This window comes from Corapipo altera, unplaced genomic scaffold, assembly GCF_003945725.1.
Source record: "Corapipo altera isolate COAL_440 unplaced genomic scaffold, ASM394572v1 23, whole genome shotgun sequence".
NCBI classification, from domain to species: domain Eukaryota; kingdom Metazoa; phylum Chordata; class Aves; order Passeriformes; family Pipridae; genus Corapipo; species Corapipo altera.
The window spans coordinates 19,884,222-19,901,678 of NW_020884878.1; the positions used below are offsets into that span (position 1 = coordinate 19,884,222).

General features: G+C 37.2%; 1 protein-coding gene and 1 long non-coding RNA gene across 12 annotated transcripts in view; one reads left to right on the forward strand and one right to left on the reverse strand.

Annotated features, from left to right (window-relative positions):
* MIPOL1 (mirror-image polydactyly 1) overlaps positions 1-17,457 on the reverse strand; it is a 184,127-nt gene that overhangs the window by 52,738 nt on the left and 113,932 nt on the right. The window lies entirely within an intron of this gene.
* Positions 13,954-17,047, forward strand: LOC113944519. Its single transcript, XR_003526716.1, has 3 exons — positions 13,954-14,020; positions 15,851-15,933; positions 16,901-17,047. It is a non-coding gene; the product is annotated as an uncharacterized LOC113944519 (long non-coding RNA).

Consider the following 17,457-nt stretch of genomic DNA (forward strand, 5'->3'; position numbering starts at 1 on the left):
TATTAATTGTACAAATTGTAAAGCCCTTAACCAAAAGCCATATGTGTGAGAAATGCTGACTGTGGATTCTGCCAACTCTTCAGGACAGTGTTGTGGAAAAGTTTCTTGGTAAATTAAAGACCTGTTACATGAGTTACAAATCCATGAAGGGAAATGCACATAATTTAGCCTCTAACTCTGCCAAACTCTCTGTGTAACCATGAACGACTCCATCTGTGCCTCAAAATCTCTCTCCTAAAACAGGGCTCCCACTTGCTTCTGTTTCCTGTTTGTCTCAGACTGTAAGTCTTCAAGGCAGGTGTTTTATTGTTTACTGTCAACTCCCAGTCATCTATGGGCAATTTATTCTGCTGGTCGATTAATTATGTCCTGGACACATGGCTGATTCCTGGCAAATTTTATTGAACACTGCATTGCACAAATGCAGCTACACAAGCAGTCTCTGAACCATGAACCATGCTGCTCTGTGGGTCATATTGCAGCCAGGGTTTTGCATTGCCCAGGTACAGGACCCACTGCTGTAATTGCTCCTGTAACAGACATTCATAAAATTTTAACAGGAAGTTCCACAGAGAATAAAAACAAACATTCTTACTATATGGGGGGGTTCTTTCAGCCTTAAAGGCAGAAAGTGTTAATGTTTAACCTCTGACTGACACTGGTTTTGAGCTTCTGATACTAAGAACAATGTACTGGATACTGGCAAGCCCTAACTCCTGTCAGCAAGAGGTTAAAATCCTCTGCAGGTGAGCCTCTTGCCTGGTGCTGCTTGCTGCCTTGCAAGCAGAACTCACAGAACACAAGATGTTAGCCAAACCAAGCTATTTTCTGTAATTATACTGTTCTGTAGGTGAAACAACATTCTTAAAAATTGGAAAACACGCTTGAATCAAAGTAGGTGGTTTGTTCTAGAGGCCAATAATTAACATCCTTGCCAATTTTCACTGTACTGTGAAGTGTGATTGAAATGGTAGACTGGAAGGAAATGTTTGCAGCTGACACACCTACTCAAGGAGAGATTAACGGCTAGTCTCTTTGGAGAACTATCATAAAAAATACACCAGTGTTCCACTTGCCTTTCAGGACAAAAGTCAGCAGCATTAGAGTCTGAAGACTCTTATTTATGTCAGTTTTTCAGCAGAGAAAACTGCACTGATCTGAATGGGTTTGCATCAGTAAAAATAACAGCAGAATCAGGTGATTTGGATTAAAAAAACCCACAAGAGCTACAAAAACCGAAGGGAAGAAAAACAGACATTTTGGCCCAGTACTTGAGGCCAATCCAATCTTCCTCAAAGACAATTTGAACTTACTCTGTATTAACAATATCTCCACATTTTATTAGTAACATCTCCCAGCTCTGCATCATCAAGCAATTTTGTTGATAGGCAGCTGCTCTTCCCACCAAAGATTCTCAATGACAACATTAAATAAAACTGGTTCAGTACCAGTTGGTAAGAAATCGAAGAGAAATTCCACTAGTGAAATCCTTGGACCTTAACGCTTCTTCTTTCAAAACTGTTTGCTGTTGCCTTCCTGTAACTAGTTCCTTATTGCCTTGGACTAATCCCTCATCTCCTTCATGGGTACATGACATTTTGCAGACAGACATGAACTAAAAGTGCCCATCCTTCCAAACAAGAGACTCTAGGTGAACCCAGTTAACAGCAAGCAGCATTTCCCATATTAAGCTTGTGCCTGCTTGTAAAATAACAATATACACATTCCCCACTGTAATTAATAATTTTCCATATGGCAAAACATTTAAGATTATGTGTCAGCTTATATAAAAAAGTTTTCTTGTCTAAATAACCAGTTATCATACCAGAGAAGAATTCTTGCATGATCTTACTTGGGTGAAAACTGTACTTCAATCCACTGTTGATGGATCCATGCTTTAAAAACATTTTCCTTCCAAATTTACTCTAAGGCCTCACAATAAAGGCTAATTGGCCTACAGTTGTCAAAATTACATTTTTTTCCCTTCTAAATATAGATGCTGCTTCTGCTAATTCCTGTCATATGACACTGTACAAAGACTCATAGGATTTGTTAAAGAACTTTACTATAATTCCTGCAATTTCAGGTACAAGCCCTTTCAGAACTGGGGATGGAAACCATTCTTTATCCTATTCTGAGCACAATAATCTGTTGAACAGCTACAATGTACTCCATTTGCATATCATATATTCACTTTTCTTAACCCTTGTCCTCATGGTTGGCACCATCATTGCCCAATGCTGAGAAAAAAAAAAATAAAATCACACACTTACAGACCTAATCTGGATTATCCTTGATCTCCATGTCATTCTCAGACCAGTGGCACATTTCCTCTTTCCTCATTCTCATTTCAGTCGTTACACTATTGTTTAATTTCCTTCCCAAAGGCAAATTTAGCTTAACCTCAGGCAATTTTCATTTGTCTCTAGATCCCCTGTTTTCTAAGACATAACCTTCTTTCTTAATAAGTACCCTTCTTGTGGATGACTTATTCGTATTTTATTTGTATGGAGATTATAACTGACCCAATTAGAACTGATATCCTTTTCCACCCAGCACATTTTCCCCTGGCTTGACTGAGATACCTGTTAATGCACAAGTTTTCCTTTACTCATAGTAGTTGCTACCACCATCTTGCTTTCTACCAATACAGGATATTCCCACGGATTAGAAAAAGGTTGGGTGAGAAGTCTGGGGAGTCTCAAAGTTCATTTCTACAATTTATGGACCCAGACATTTACCCTTGGTAGAGTTGTAATGGGAAATAGGGAAAAATGGCCATAAGATGTCTTTCTGCTCTTTTGGTCCTATGTTATCTGGAGTCTGAAATGGAATCCAGCCACAAAAAGACAACTGAGAATTGCCCCCATTTCTCCTGGGGCAGGAGGATGTTTCTGCTGATATTAGCAGGCTAGCTGGACAGTAAGAGGTCAGGTGTCTTCTCAGGGCAGCAGGAGACTCAGAGGGCAAACAAAAGTTTCTTTCATCCTGAATTAGAACAAACAAGCAAAAAAACCCAAATCTGGATAAAATGTTTTAAACAACTGAAGAAATATTTTTGTTCTATACTATTTTTAATATTTTTACACTTTGCACATCATCAGTAAGAGAAATACATAATGCATGATAGAGTAGGTCATGTTGTGACACATTATGACATCCAACTTCTAACCATTCTGTTATTTCTACATTAGTAGCTGCTACTTAGTGCAGATTACAACAGCTCATCTTATTTTCTGTATCAAAGTGTCAACATATCAAACTGTTCCACCAACAAGAGAAGCAGGTGACACTTTCATCTAGAAAAGAATATAAGCACTTGTCTCATTAATTAGAGGATCAGAGGTTTTTCAGGGTCTATAAAAAGACTTCAGCTAAGACAAGGGGACTGAAAATGCCTAGCACTCTAATAACACACTAAGTGATCTCTTTTTTAAAAAAAAAAAAATCACAGTGCTAACGTGTCAAACCATTTCATTACAATACAAACAGGGGACACACTGACCTAGAAAATAAGACAAAATGTTTCAACTTACAATTAAGTATCAGCTGTCCTTTGACGATTTTAAAAATGAAAAGTTAAAATTAGAACTTACTATAATAGATGTTATAAAATATTGACACATCATGAAATACATAATTAAGAATAATAAGTCCAAACTTAAAATGTAAAAATTAAATGTTGAATTTTTGAAGTTTGAAATGTAGGTTTCAATGTTCGCCAAATAAAACTTCTGGGACATAAACTTGGAGTTGGAAAAGTTTGGAATACTAAGTGAAATTACTAGAAATGCATGAAAAGTTGTTTCTCTACACACAATTTTGTAATGGAAATAGTTTTTACTAAATCTACCTTAACTTTGAGTAAATCAAGTAACTCTGTTACTAATCCCTGGTGGATCTGCACTGCTGTGGAGGATCAGTACAGCTAGAAAAAAATACACTGAAGAATCAGCTGAGAGTTGTTTGTGTGTGTGAATTTCAGGATAACAGTGGCAGTGGTGGGAACTCTAACAGCCTTTAAGTTACGGCCCTCCCCAACATACCACCACAACCACACCCGGGTTGACATTCCCTCTGGGCACAAAGGAAAGGGATCTCAACAGCAAACATGACCTTTATGAGTTTGCATCAGGATGAAACAATTAACCATAATAAGATTTTGCTCTACAATCTAATACTATTGTTGGTCAGAATAAATATCAGTTAATGAAACCTTTTTTTTTTTTTAATAAAAAGTATTGTTTCACTGGAACAATAAGGCATTGTGAAGATACAGTGGTTTAGATGGAAATATTTCTGAGGAATGTCAGACAGGATTTCTGACAGAAGAACTCCTCCTCAGTCATGTGATTAGGTTCTGAATGCAGAAACCTAATGCTGAGTCCCAGCTTCTTGCATTAAGTCACTCTGCACATCTGGCGGACTCCCACCAGTGAGAATACTTTCCTGCTCTAAAGTCATATGAACTACCTTGTTTCTGGTGACTTCCATTGTCTGTGGAATGGAAAATGGCAAAAATATTTTTTTTAATTAAATTGCTAAGTATGTGAAAAGCAGATCCAGATATAAGATGGATCATGGGAAAGGAGACTAACTGCACTTCAGTCATCAAAATGTTTGAGGGCGCCAAACTTGGATCAGGGAGCTGAAATTGGAGTTTCATGTAAATGATACAAGTGCATCAACACCGGCATTTAAACCTGTATAGGTGCATAATCTTCAATTACTTCACAAAGAATGTCTTAATGTTTTCTCTTACTGTATTAAAAATTGTAACCCTGTAATCTTCCTTTTATCCCAAAATAGAATTGTCATTTTCATGAAGTGTTGTGCTTCATGTCTACCTAATGTCACCTTCCCCAACCCAGCTTTTATGCTATCCCCAATTTCATATATTAAGGAGTTTTTCAGAAGACTTGTAAAAGATACCATGATCTGACATCCAGTCCCTTATCTTCATCACAACAAACTCTCCAGTGAGAATACATTGTCATACTATATGAACACTGCTTGCATGGTTGTTCATTTCTAATAGGTCCTGGTGTGACTGACATGACAGTAACAGGCCACAACAAATATTACACAGATTGTGCAATCAGAAAAAAAAAAAATCACCAAATAGCTTTTTGATGCTCTGACAAAGAAAATGAAAGGATACAATAGCATTTTTGCCCAGACTAGGTACATATCTGGTTAATTTTATTACTATAAGAGCAAACAATAACAATTAATAATTGAACCATTATGCCTGATATGTGAATACCTCATTCTTGTAGTACATGGTCACATCATATTGGGAAGCTCACTGTACCACCTGTATTTAACAAGCAGTTCACTCTTTTTTGGGCACATCTAATGATGTGCCCAAATGAGCACATATTGCAGGCAGATTAGCGCAGAGAAGTTGTGGATGCCCCATCCCTGGAGGTGTTCAAGGTCAGGCTGGATGAAGCTCTGAGTAACCTGGTCTAGTGGCAGGGGGGTTGGAACTCGATGATCTTTAAGGTCCCTTCCAACCTGTGATTCATTCCATTCTCACATTATGCAAGAAAGTGTCTGTATGAAATGCTCATGATACTTTAAAGTGAGAATTAAGAATTTGCTCATCTAATCTTAGATATGATGTTGAGACCAAGTTTCTTCATCATCTGCAGTATTATTCTGTAATATCTTATACTTCCAAGTAGTATATGGTATACTGAAATTGCAGGAAAGATTAGCTATTCAAAGAACAATCCAAGGCATGTGATGAGAGTGCGAGACTCATACATGGAACCATTTTATTGTACAGAATGATTTAGAGGATAATTAACTTGGAATTCTGCCCCTGTTGATGCAAAACTGAAATTGACTTCCTAGGGTCAAGATTCCATTTATGGTTTCCATTTGTTTGCATACATAGCTAAAAACCCCAGAGATGCCATCATACATGGCATACGGATGCCATCATACATATGTGCATACGGATAACTACCTAATGATACTGCAAATCTTATTTCAGGTAAGGTATAACCTTAGTGACAACAAAAGACCCCTGAAAACTTTCAAGGATGACAGCTCCAAAATACACACTCATAGCTGGATTGGGCTTTGCACATAAATAATGCCATGTGCAGAGATGCTGACCTTTTAGTAGGAGGGATTCTATTAAGAACACAAGCCGGGGTGCTTTAAAAGAGCAAGTAGTTAGGTTTCCATATACAAATAGGTATATCTGTATACTTGTCTTACCACTAAGTCATGATACATTCTATGAAAAGAAAATCAAAAGAAAACAATCAAGAAGACTTTGTTTTAACAGAGAAACAAAAAGCCATTCACAACAGTTATTTTTGCATAGTAGCCATGCCTTTACAATCTATATGAAAATAACACACGTAAGTTCATTTCTTTACTTCTCAGATTAAAGATTGTTTACAGCTGTGGACTTATGGGAAAGGAAAATTTTTTCATTTTCTGTAATTCAGGTTTGGCCTTGGTGACACTTTGTTTCTGATCTAAAAATCAGTTGATAAAATGCAATTTCAAATAAATAATGGAAAAACATCAGCAGTACAGAGAAACTTGTCTTATTTGAACAGAAAATAAAGCACATTGTTTTGGGCACACTGTAACCATGTCCCCCTTCATAGCTGCATAGGTAACTGAACTAGAAAACAGATATAGCCCTTCTAAGGTGTATCAGGTTATCAAATATAAGCTTAAAACAAATGATAAAAAAAGTCTCTGATTTACTTTAATAACAGGTATGTTTCCCTCAACTCTGAGTGACCTGACTTGCTTCACACCATGAAAATGATTGCACTATACAAGAAAATTTACTGGCAATCTTCTTAAGGGAAATCAAGAAGGAAACAACTGTGTAGGCTTGAGTGAGCTGAAGAAGCTTCCAGGTGGTATCTGAGTCCTACTGGCAGGTTACTCCGGGAAAGCTTCAAATGTCAGCACCCACGATAAACCCATTGTCCACAAAAATTACTTTGGCCACTTATGATTTCAAGTCAGTATCTGTCACAAACAGCAAATCATCAGCACAGGATCCAAAAGGTAGTGTTGTAATGTTGTCTCAGAAGCTCTGTGGTAACAAAGACCCTATTCAATAAAAACAACATTCCCCTTAGTCCCAAAAGTGTCCTATCCAGTTCGGGCCGGAACTGAACTGGCAGAAGAACAGAAGAAAGTTCGTGTTACAGCCAGACATGTTTTATCTGTGCCAGATACTGTGTGTGCTCTCAGGGCTCTTTGTTTGGCACAATTTTGAGGGTCCACTAACAGATCCCAAACTGACCACAGCACCCACCTCTCTATTGCTAAAACGAACTGACCAGAAACCATGCTCTGACTTTGAGATCTACTGGCATGATCTGCCTTGTGTCAAAGAAAAGTCAAAAGTTCTCTTCCATTCAACCCTAAAAGGAAGGGCTGCTAACACCAGACTATCAAAGGGGAATAGGCCCTAGTGCACAGTATCATTCAAAAGCGCTGTTTGGGAGACTGGGTTAAAACCATGCCAGGAAGCTTCCTAAAAAAAAAGCATAGATGTGCAACCTATACCCTGAACCTATTTTACTTATTAATGTAGGTACAGGTAACTGGTCTTGTCAACTAGTAAAGGCTTAATAAAATTGATCGAGATTGATAAATCTGACCTTCTATCACTTCCAGTAGGCTGGTCAGGGCACTCTTAACTGTTCAACAGGTGTCATCCAGAGCTCCATTCCAAGGATGCAGCAGTAATTCTTCCTCAGGTAAATCTTTCTAACTTTTCTTCATCACTCAACCTCTACTGCAGACTCCTCCTTATAGTAAAGTCCTTGGCTTTGACCAGCCATTGAAGATGCCCTTTCATTGCTGTTTGGACTTGGTTGCCCTTATCACCCCTGATTTCAGCATGACACCAGTCCAACTGAAACAGTCCAATTGAGACACTGCAATATTTCAAAGGCTCTTTCCATTAGAAAATATGGACATTGAATTCATTCATGCTTCATAAAAGGGGCAAAAAAAAGCATTCAAGACAGTAACTTGAGGAAAAAAGGATTTAACAATTCACGCTTCAAGGCTTAAAACAGATGCTAAGTGATAATACTCTCCAAATTATAACCTTTCACGAAAAGAGACAGAATGACTGCTACCTCTTGACAGACAGTACTACTGCAGAAGGCAGCAGTGTCTAATCCTAATATCACAATTAAACTAAAAATCTTTCAGAAAAGCCATGAGTCTGTAGAAGATTATAAAAATTAACTGGCCCAATTATTTCAGTAGGACTGCTTCAGATCATTACTTTTCCAGGATTTGGAAGGAAAGGCATGGAAGAGATTGAGAGGTACTATTTATTACTTCACCTTGTGGTCTTCACTTTATGGAAGATAGATTACTAGCAGATATACGTACATATGTGATATTTTTGTACACAAAGAAACACAGAACCAAAGTGCCAAGTTCAAAAGTGATTGGTACATTTAAGAAAAGAAAAAACAACTATTGAATAAATGTTATCAGGAAAATTAGGAATAAAAAAGAATCCATGATTATATGCCCCACCGTGACATGTCCAGACCCTAACTACCAAGACATTCACCAACTTTGAATCTGGCAAGCCTGATAGTACTTCGCATTTGATAACTGAAATTCTCATCAGACAATGTCGCAAGACAATTTGGGTTCTCTGTCCACCTGGATTAATGTTGTACCTAGCACTTTTGGGAAAAAGATGGAGCTGCATGCCTGCTCTTGAGGATGGCTGCAGGTTTCACGACCTTGAGCCACTTGTGCAACTGGAGTGACTGAATTTCTGAGACACTGTGAACAACCCACCATCATGTCTCCTGTGATGTGAGAATCCTGAGCAGATAGTTTAAAACAGTTTTAATCTCAATTTTGCAATGCTAGATGTGTAAAACGGCTCATTCATAGTGAGTTTGAATAGCTGAATTTGAACAGAACAACTCCCTGTATCTTCTTTCTCCACAGTCTTACTGCAATGTTTTCCACCCAAGTAGAACTCAGAGTAAGGATTTAAAATTAAAGTAAGAAAAGCAAATACAGACGTTCATGAGAACATACATTTAAGTCTTTATAGGAACCATTTGTCTGATAGAAGGTACCTTTCTATCGAATCAGTAGGGGATGGATGCATCCATGGATTATTACGGATGCTATACTGTTGGATGAGATCTGTTGATATAGGTGAGTTGCCTTCACTCAGAAATCAAAGCTATGTTCTGATACTGAAGTTTCTGGTCCTTTCTGCTAAAAATCTATTTACTAAATTTTTTTATGAGGTAATCATATTACCCTCTGCTGCACATATTGTTCAATTTGATTCTACTAGAACCTTGCACTGGGCAAAAGCATTCTTTCCAGTTCCTACCTATGTTTTGGTGCTTATTTGCCTAAATTTCTGTTGCAACTCACTCAGACTCAACTCCATTTCAACTGGGAAAAAAAGCTAATTCCTTCATATCTGATAATTGTTGTAGTCTCAAGAGGAGGGGAAGTGAATGAGAACAGTGATATGTTACCCATGGTCCTTTTCTTAAAAATCATAACTAGTGAAATGAAATAACATAATCCAACGAAAAGATAAACATTTTTGTCAACTATCAAATGCTCCAGCAATTTTCCACAGTGTAATCTAATACAAAAGGTGTATTTCTTTCTTCTTACCTGTGCAAGACAAAAGAAATCATCTTGATCAACAAAGATTGTTGTGTATGAAAAATCTTCCTGATAAACCCAGACAGCAAACACTTCTCTATGTCCCTGTCTTACAGTTAGAATTTTAGCCAGTGCTTTTGTTATTATTTGTTCAAAGCATATCTTCTACTTTTTTCACTGCACCTATTACACATTTCTCCATTTGAACACCTGTTGAACTAAACTTGTCTTGTCAGGATATTTTAATTATGCAATCTGTATTCTGTCAATGGCAAGCACTTGGACGGAATTTCTTACACTTTTCAACATACCCAGTAGATAATTAAGAACTCAGTGTACAGAAATATTTGCCAACTGAAATGTTAGTAAGACAAGTTCAATTAAGTGATCTTGACCAACTTTTAGCAAAGAATCACAATTTTCATCATCAGTTTATCACTTCAAAATACCACTTTAAATGCTATTTCTTAGAAATTTTTATTGACTCATTCATTCACACAGTCTGTAATACATGCCTGACTTGCACAATACTTCAGCCAACAGTTCCATTAATGCTTGAATACTTTCTTTTCATGGGTAACACAATGAATGCCAAATTTGTCTCCAGCTTTTAAGAAAATTTGGTTTTGCAGGGAAAATCCTGATCCATTGAAGCCAACAGAAGTTCACTGTTGACTTCAATGGGATTAACATTTCCCTGTATTTGTATACATGCATTCCCCCTATTTAGTGACGAGTATTCCAATTATATGTGTGCTATACCCAAGGATAAGTCTAAGAGAAACGTCTTTGAATTTGTGTTTGTTGACTGATACTATAAATGTAGATATTTAGACAAGCATTGTGCAGAACCCTCTCCAATTCTGTAATGATAAAATGGTGAGATATTTGTGCAGGGCATTTACTTTTAAATTGATCAACATACGGGGGTTTCATTGGAGGGAAGGAAAAAAAATGTCTGTGCAACAAATTTTGCAAAGCATCTGAAGAATATTAAGAAAATTCTTTAAATAACCACCAGTTTTAGAATAATGACACTTTTTTGGGGAAGGGGTGCAGGGCTATTAAACTCATACACAAACAGGGAAACCCACCCCTTTCTTTCGAAGGCTGCTGGATTGGCAGCCCTATTGCGTAAGCATACTGCTGTGGATTGTAGCTGTTGTATGAAACTCCACAAAATGCTTTTGATCCATTTTATCTTGCAACTTAGCAAGAAATGTTGCAATAAGAAACACCAACAAAGATCTGAAAAACTTAAGCTCTGGATTACCATATTGTGTTGTCCTGCCATTCAATGTGTCAGACAAAGGCAGTGGTGTTCAAAGTAGAAAAAGAAAAAAGAAACTGGTCACAGAAAGTGCAGAGAACAGAGTAAATAATATTCCTCCACATCCCTACTCTTTCATAGATTTGTTGTTAAAAGAGTTGCAGCAATTAGGCTTTTGTTAATTACCAGCTGCTGAAACAGATGTGTTGACTATCCTTATTAGCCAACAGCTGGGACAGGAGAACAATTGATGCTCTCTAAAATCAACAGCCAGCTGCTTTGCGGTAATTATCTCCTATGGATAATACAGGTGATAAAGGCAGCAGTTATGAGTTTCAATAACCAAGGTACTGTTATTGAATATCACTGGAATTTATGGTTGATTTTAGAAAATGAGTAGAACAGTAAGTTGCTACGTCTCCTTCCTATCTGCATTGTGTCAAGGTCATGCAATATGCAAATAATAGGGGAAACACAACCAGAAAAAAACACCTCACAACTTTTATAATTTTTTTTAATCCTCTTTATTTTTTATGTCTTGCTGATCTTTAAGAAATGTTTTCTCTTTCAGGTGACTATGATTAGTTGTCATTCATCATTCACTCGGTTTCCAATATGCTTCTCCTTATATTCAATTTTACCATAAATATTTTGGAATGTGCAGATGGCTATTCCTACCTGTTGGGAAATTTTATTATACAATATATAATAAAGAAATTACTAAAGAGGGGGACCATCCCTCTAGAGAGTTAGATACTAGTCTCAGGTGCATAATGAATTCTTAAGGAAATTCACTTTACTACTTGGAATTAAGTTTCTCTACTGCTAAAATGGGGGAACTATGTTTATCTTGATCAATCACTTTATGATTGATGACTTTAACATACTACTTAAATGCAAAGTAATGCTTGCATAATACATTACTGTAACAGTAAAAAAACCCCACACACTTTTCTAGTATTGATATACGTCAAAGGTTATAAAATGAATAGTTCTTTAAGAAGCACAGGCATGGGATTCACAAGCGTAAGTCCTAGTATCTAAATGGATACAATATCTAAATGGAATATACCAAGTAAGACAGTTTGTACTTACTTTTTCTCCTGCTTTGATTTATACTTTCTCATCTCCATACCCTACTAAATGCATTAAAAAAAAGCAAAGCAGAGATTTTAAACCATTTCTATTAGCTGCTCAGTTCATCTCAAGCCAACAAAAGACATGTCTACAAGAATATACAATCATGTCTATTCACTAATTAGTCTGCACTTAAAGACACTGCCTTACTGAAAGCAAGGATTAAGGCTGGTTGAATACTTTCCCTTTCATAGACCTCCCTTATGTCTCTGTTGGGTCATCATAAGCAGCTTGTTCTCTGAGCTTTAAGTAAGGAAGCTTGACAATCAGTTCTGGGCTCATCAGTAGGCACTGGGGCAATTAACAGGAGCTACCAACATTCTGAGGGACATGTGAAGAAATCAACTGGCCAAAAAGTTTCAATAACAGGGCTGGGTAAAAATATACATGGTAGCTATGTTTTAAGAAAGATATACTGCAGGATGCATTATTTTTTGTTTTGAAATAAAGCAAAACAATGTACTTCTCTGTTTCCACTTAAGACTCGAAAGAAAAAAAACATGTCATTATAGAAAGAATATTGACATGGATCCTTGTACACACATCATTCTATCTATTAACAGGAATCCACTACACACTATGAAAGAAACAGAGTACTTGAGCCTACTTCGCAGTTTTCTACTTTTGGAAGAACGCTAGAAACGATGAGAAAACGAAAAGAGAAGGAATGGCTTTAAGCAATGGCTTTTCATTTGCTTTTCATTCTCTCCTTATTTTTCCAGCTGCTTCTCTCTACCCTTGCCGTGCTTTCAGGCCATTACAGTGGGTTTATCCCCAGAAGGCAAAACTTGGCTCTTTGCCTTTTGTTTGTCATCCATGAATGAGTCAGCAGGGGGTGGGGGGGGATTGGGGACAGGGGGAAAGTGGTTTAGTTTTGGTCTCACTCTGCTTTAGCCTACCAATGCAAAGTTAACATTTAGACTGTGCCAGTGAGGAGCAATGGACAGTACAGGGCTATTCTGTCTTAGGGAGAGATCTGAAGAAAGGTTTCTATCCAACATAGACAGATACTAACTAAATCTAGGATAGAATTGGGAAATTTTCAGAGCTGGTGTTCTGCATGGATTTCCATAGCAGAAACTATCCCAAAGCAAGCAGGAACTTGAAGTCTTGAAGAAGAAAACAATGGTAAATGTTGTTTCACCTTGGCCAAGACATACCGTAGGAAAATTTCAAACTGCATGTATGCAGCAAGAGCCTGTGCTGCCCAAATCCTGCAGTTGGCATGGTCAGTTCAGGCCTGTGAAATGGTCACAACTGGAAGAGTATCTCTGCAGCATTAACCACCAGCCTCTAAGAGCAGAAAAGCATGCGAGGGCGTGTACTGCGTGGCCACTGGCATGCTGACAGGCAGCTGAAAGCACCTGGACTTTGGTCCCATGTCTTGCAACAGTCACAGACTGGTAACACATAGCTTTGACAGACTCACCACTTAAATGGAGTAACACCTCCAAGCTGAAAAACAGACCTAAGAAGATCTGAACTAACAAATGAATCAAACACATTCTGTCAGTTGAGCTCCTTGTGAACCTCCTCTGCACCAGGGCCACAGCAAATCTGTCCCAGTGAACTTAATCCAATATATACCAATGTCTTGGTACCTACCTTGCTGACAAAACCTACCATACATAAACTGGAGCCAAAGCACAATGCATTTCCCTTTGTAATTTTTTTCAAATAAAACATTTAGGGACAGCACAGGCCAGTTGCCTAAGAATGTAAAGTTGAAGACTGCTGTCCAAAACAAAACTTTTCTATTATCTCATAAAATCTTTGTAGATGTGACAATCAAGCCCTCGAGAAAATTCACCTGGCAACAGCTGCATTGAAACAAAGTTACTGCAGTAACAAGTAACGTCACAGTGTTAATAATTGACACGGAAAGAATGAAAAGGTGAGCAAGGGATAAAGAGGACAAAGGAAAGATTTCAGTATAAACTTCTGCTGGTAAGTAATCAATCAAAATTAAGATTGAAAGAGTTGGTATGAATGTTATATTGAAAACTGAAGCGAGTCTGATATCTTGAACTGCTGAATGGGGCTTGTAAAACTCCATTTTCTGCAGCCTGATTTGCAAAATTTGACAAACAAATCCCCTGCTGATTTGAATCTACTTTCATTCAATTCCCCCCAGAAACTAAAGCAAACGCAGGAACAGTGGCTTCTCATGTTTGCTGTATGCAGGAAAAGAGTCATGCAATTCCTGGTTCTGCAGGTTAAGGCACGAATTAGAAACGCAGTGGTAATGAATGAGTTTCCTGATTTACATAATCTAACAAAAGACCACTCCCCTCAGAGGGAGGAACTGCATCCTTGAGACACTGTTTAGAATAAACTGTTTCAGATGACTAAATTATCAACAGCCTTGAGTGAAAATGGACTGCTATCTTAATATCCACCACTACTACTGCTAGAGGTCAAAGCAGCAGGAAAAAGTGTTGAGACTACAAGCTAAATATTAAGAAATCAAGGCTTTTTCCCTCAAATCCCAATTTTTTCTGTATTCCACAATGAAGTCCATAGTGACCAAATCTGGATTTTTATATTGAAGCCTACAAACTATCACTGTTTCATTTATACCAATATTGCTTTGCTCTTTGGCCCAGAATCCTGCAGCTGGTAAAATTTGTTTTCTACATAAGATATACCCTAAGTTTAACTGAAGTATCAGAGCTAACAAAATAAATAACTCATTACTAAAATCATATAGTTCAAAAGAGTGGACTCACAAAATTAAGGAATTTTCAAGTTCAGACCCAAAAGATACTGTTTTTCAGTGAAGCTGGTGGACAGTCTCAGTTCGTGATCTGTGAAGATACACTGAAGTCCCACCATTTCTCAAAGATAGAAATCCAGTTGTGCTGCACCTCTTGAGGGAAAAGAAAGTGCTAATTCATACCAGCTCTTAAGGACATAGCAGTTGCTGAATGAAGATGCCATCAACAGGACATGTTTGGTTTTTTTAAAATATCAAATAAAATCTCTAGAAAAGAGTTAGTGATAATTTATAAAATGTAAACAACTAACAATGAGCTGTGACCGTCAAAATTATGTCACAGGAATATTTGCAATTCACTGGACTTAAATACTCAGAATTCAAAGCTGTTTCCACCGATGTCAACATAAGTTGTCACAGTAAGGTCAGAAGGGGCAAGAGGTTTCTTTCTGGTCTAGTCACTAATAAGTTGTTACTGCTGGCAAGAATTAATAAACTTATTATTTCCTACAAAGATTAATTAATTTTTCAGGCTTCAAGAAAATGATACTTCTACAGTCAAAGAAGCATTATTTAATACTCAGACTGTCTGCTGAGGCCTCACAGTGTGACACAAATTTAAAATACAATGTATTATAAAACTTAGATTCCTTTTTATTTTACTGCACTGTGGTATTCTGAAAAATTCTGAGAACTTTATCCAGCATCTAGGTGGTACATAGCCTTCCACAAAATGTCTCATTTTTAACATCAACTAGACTGCAGATGGAATGCCAGTTTCCTTTTATACAAAACAAAATTCATCTCACTCTTAGATAAACTGCTAGGTCAGAGTCTGTAATCAACAATGGTTTTCCAACTCTAGGTAACTACTCCTATGACAGAGTTACTAGCTAACCTCTTTGCTTGTCCTACTGTCTTCAAAAATCTTTATTTTATAGATATATTATTTTAAAGGATTTTTTGTAACCCTCCTTATATTATACTTTGGAGAACTATGGTAAGGAACTATGTTTGCTTTCTAGAAGCTATAAATATCATCACCATTTTCGTAATTAGAGCATTTAGGTTGAAATACTTGTTGCTACAAACACTGAAGCTAACTGCTGGTATCTACAATAAACTCCACAGTAAAGAGCCCACAGTAAGTAAATACTGATTGACAAATTCAAAGTATATTTGATAACAAAAGTATCTTGCTATTTCATTATTATTCCACTGAACCAAATTATTACAGTAACAAAATTATTACAGTAACTTTCCAAAAGTTTGTAAAAAATACAATAATTTACACTAGCCATTCATAATCTTTCCTTCAGTATAATTTCACAGTTATTATGCCACAGGAAGAAAGTAAGTGACACTTCAAAGGAACAAAGCTTAAATCAAGAATATTGATTAGAAAAATCTATGCTGACATGCATTTTAGGAATTTAATTTTATGAAGAACATTTTGTTAAGGAGGTAAGTAATGGTTTAATACTTTTACTGACTAGAAATGGAAAGACAATGCCAGGGAATCTGTCTCAAGTTAGCCTAATCTCCTAAACATGTATCTAAAAAAGTAGATAACATTAGCAACTGATTGAGGAAAAAAAGGAACATATCCCTTGATTTCCAGGGAACACATCTTCACCTTCTTTCATTATAAAGAATATAGAACAGAAGTCATATAACCTCTCACTCTCAATGCCTTACCAAGCTTCTAACACAAGCCCATTCCATACCCACAGCTTGAGCAGTTCTTGGCTCGTTTGAAGTGGAAGGAACCGTTCTACACCAAATCAAGTCAACTCCTTATCACTGCCATACGTAGAACATACTTTTACAGAGATGATCTGGGACCCTGATCCAAATTCAGTAGCTCAGTTCAAATGCAGTGTTAACACATCTGAGGCTTGATTTAGGATTTATTTTCAAGTATTGTAAGTAGAGGAGACACACAGTATTATGTACAGCTAGATCTTAATACTGTATATATACGGATGTATAAGGTCACACACACCTAGACACATCCGTAAGTGCACCTTTCAACACAGACCTATGTATATAATTATACACACAAATACCACACACAGTGAAATCACACCATTTATCTCCCCTACCTTCAGCCACCTCAAGTTTAAGTGAATCAGGAACTTCCAAAGAACATTTCACCTATCTTCTGCATTTATCTTCAGAGAAGATAAACTACCTTTTGGTGACACATCCTTCTCTTTGTATTGACTACAAGTGGAGCCCTGACAAGTGGCAGCTAAATCTGGGTAAGTGAACCCCTTCCTTGGCAGGACATTAATAAGGTCACGAAGACAAGTACAGAAATATTAAGAAATGCCAGATGTAAGGTTACCAGAGCATACACATTATGATGCTACTTTTAACTGGATTATCATGTTTTTCCAGATACCTGGAAAATATAGGAGTATAGGAGTGGACCTATACCTGGCCATGAATCATCCCTGCCCAGTGAAAGAGTTGTTGGCTGTCTATTCCTGGTTTTTTTTTGTTGCAGCCATTGGAATGGGACTGCAGTAAGACAGCAAATATGCTTCATATTTAATGTAGCTGAATGCTGCTCAGCTGTCATGGAATGTATCTGTCCTTTGGCCACAGCACTCAGCATGAATTAACTGAAAGTTTTCAGAGGGATTGATAGTATGTTACCCAT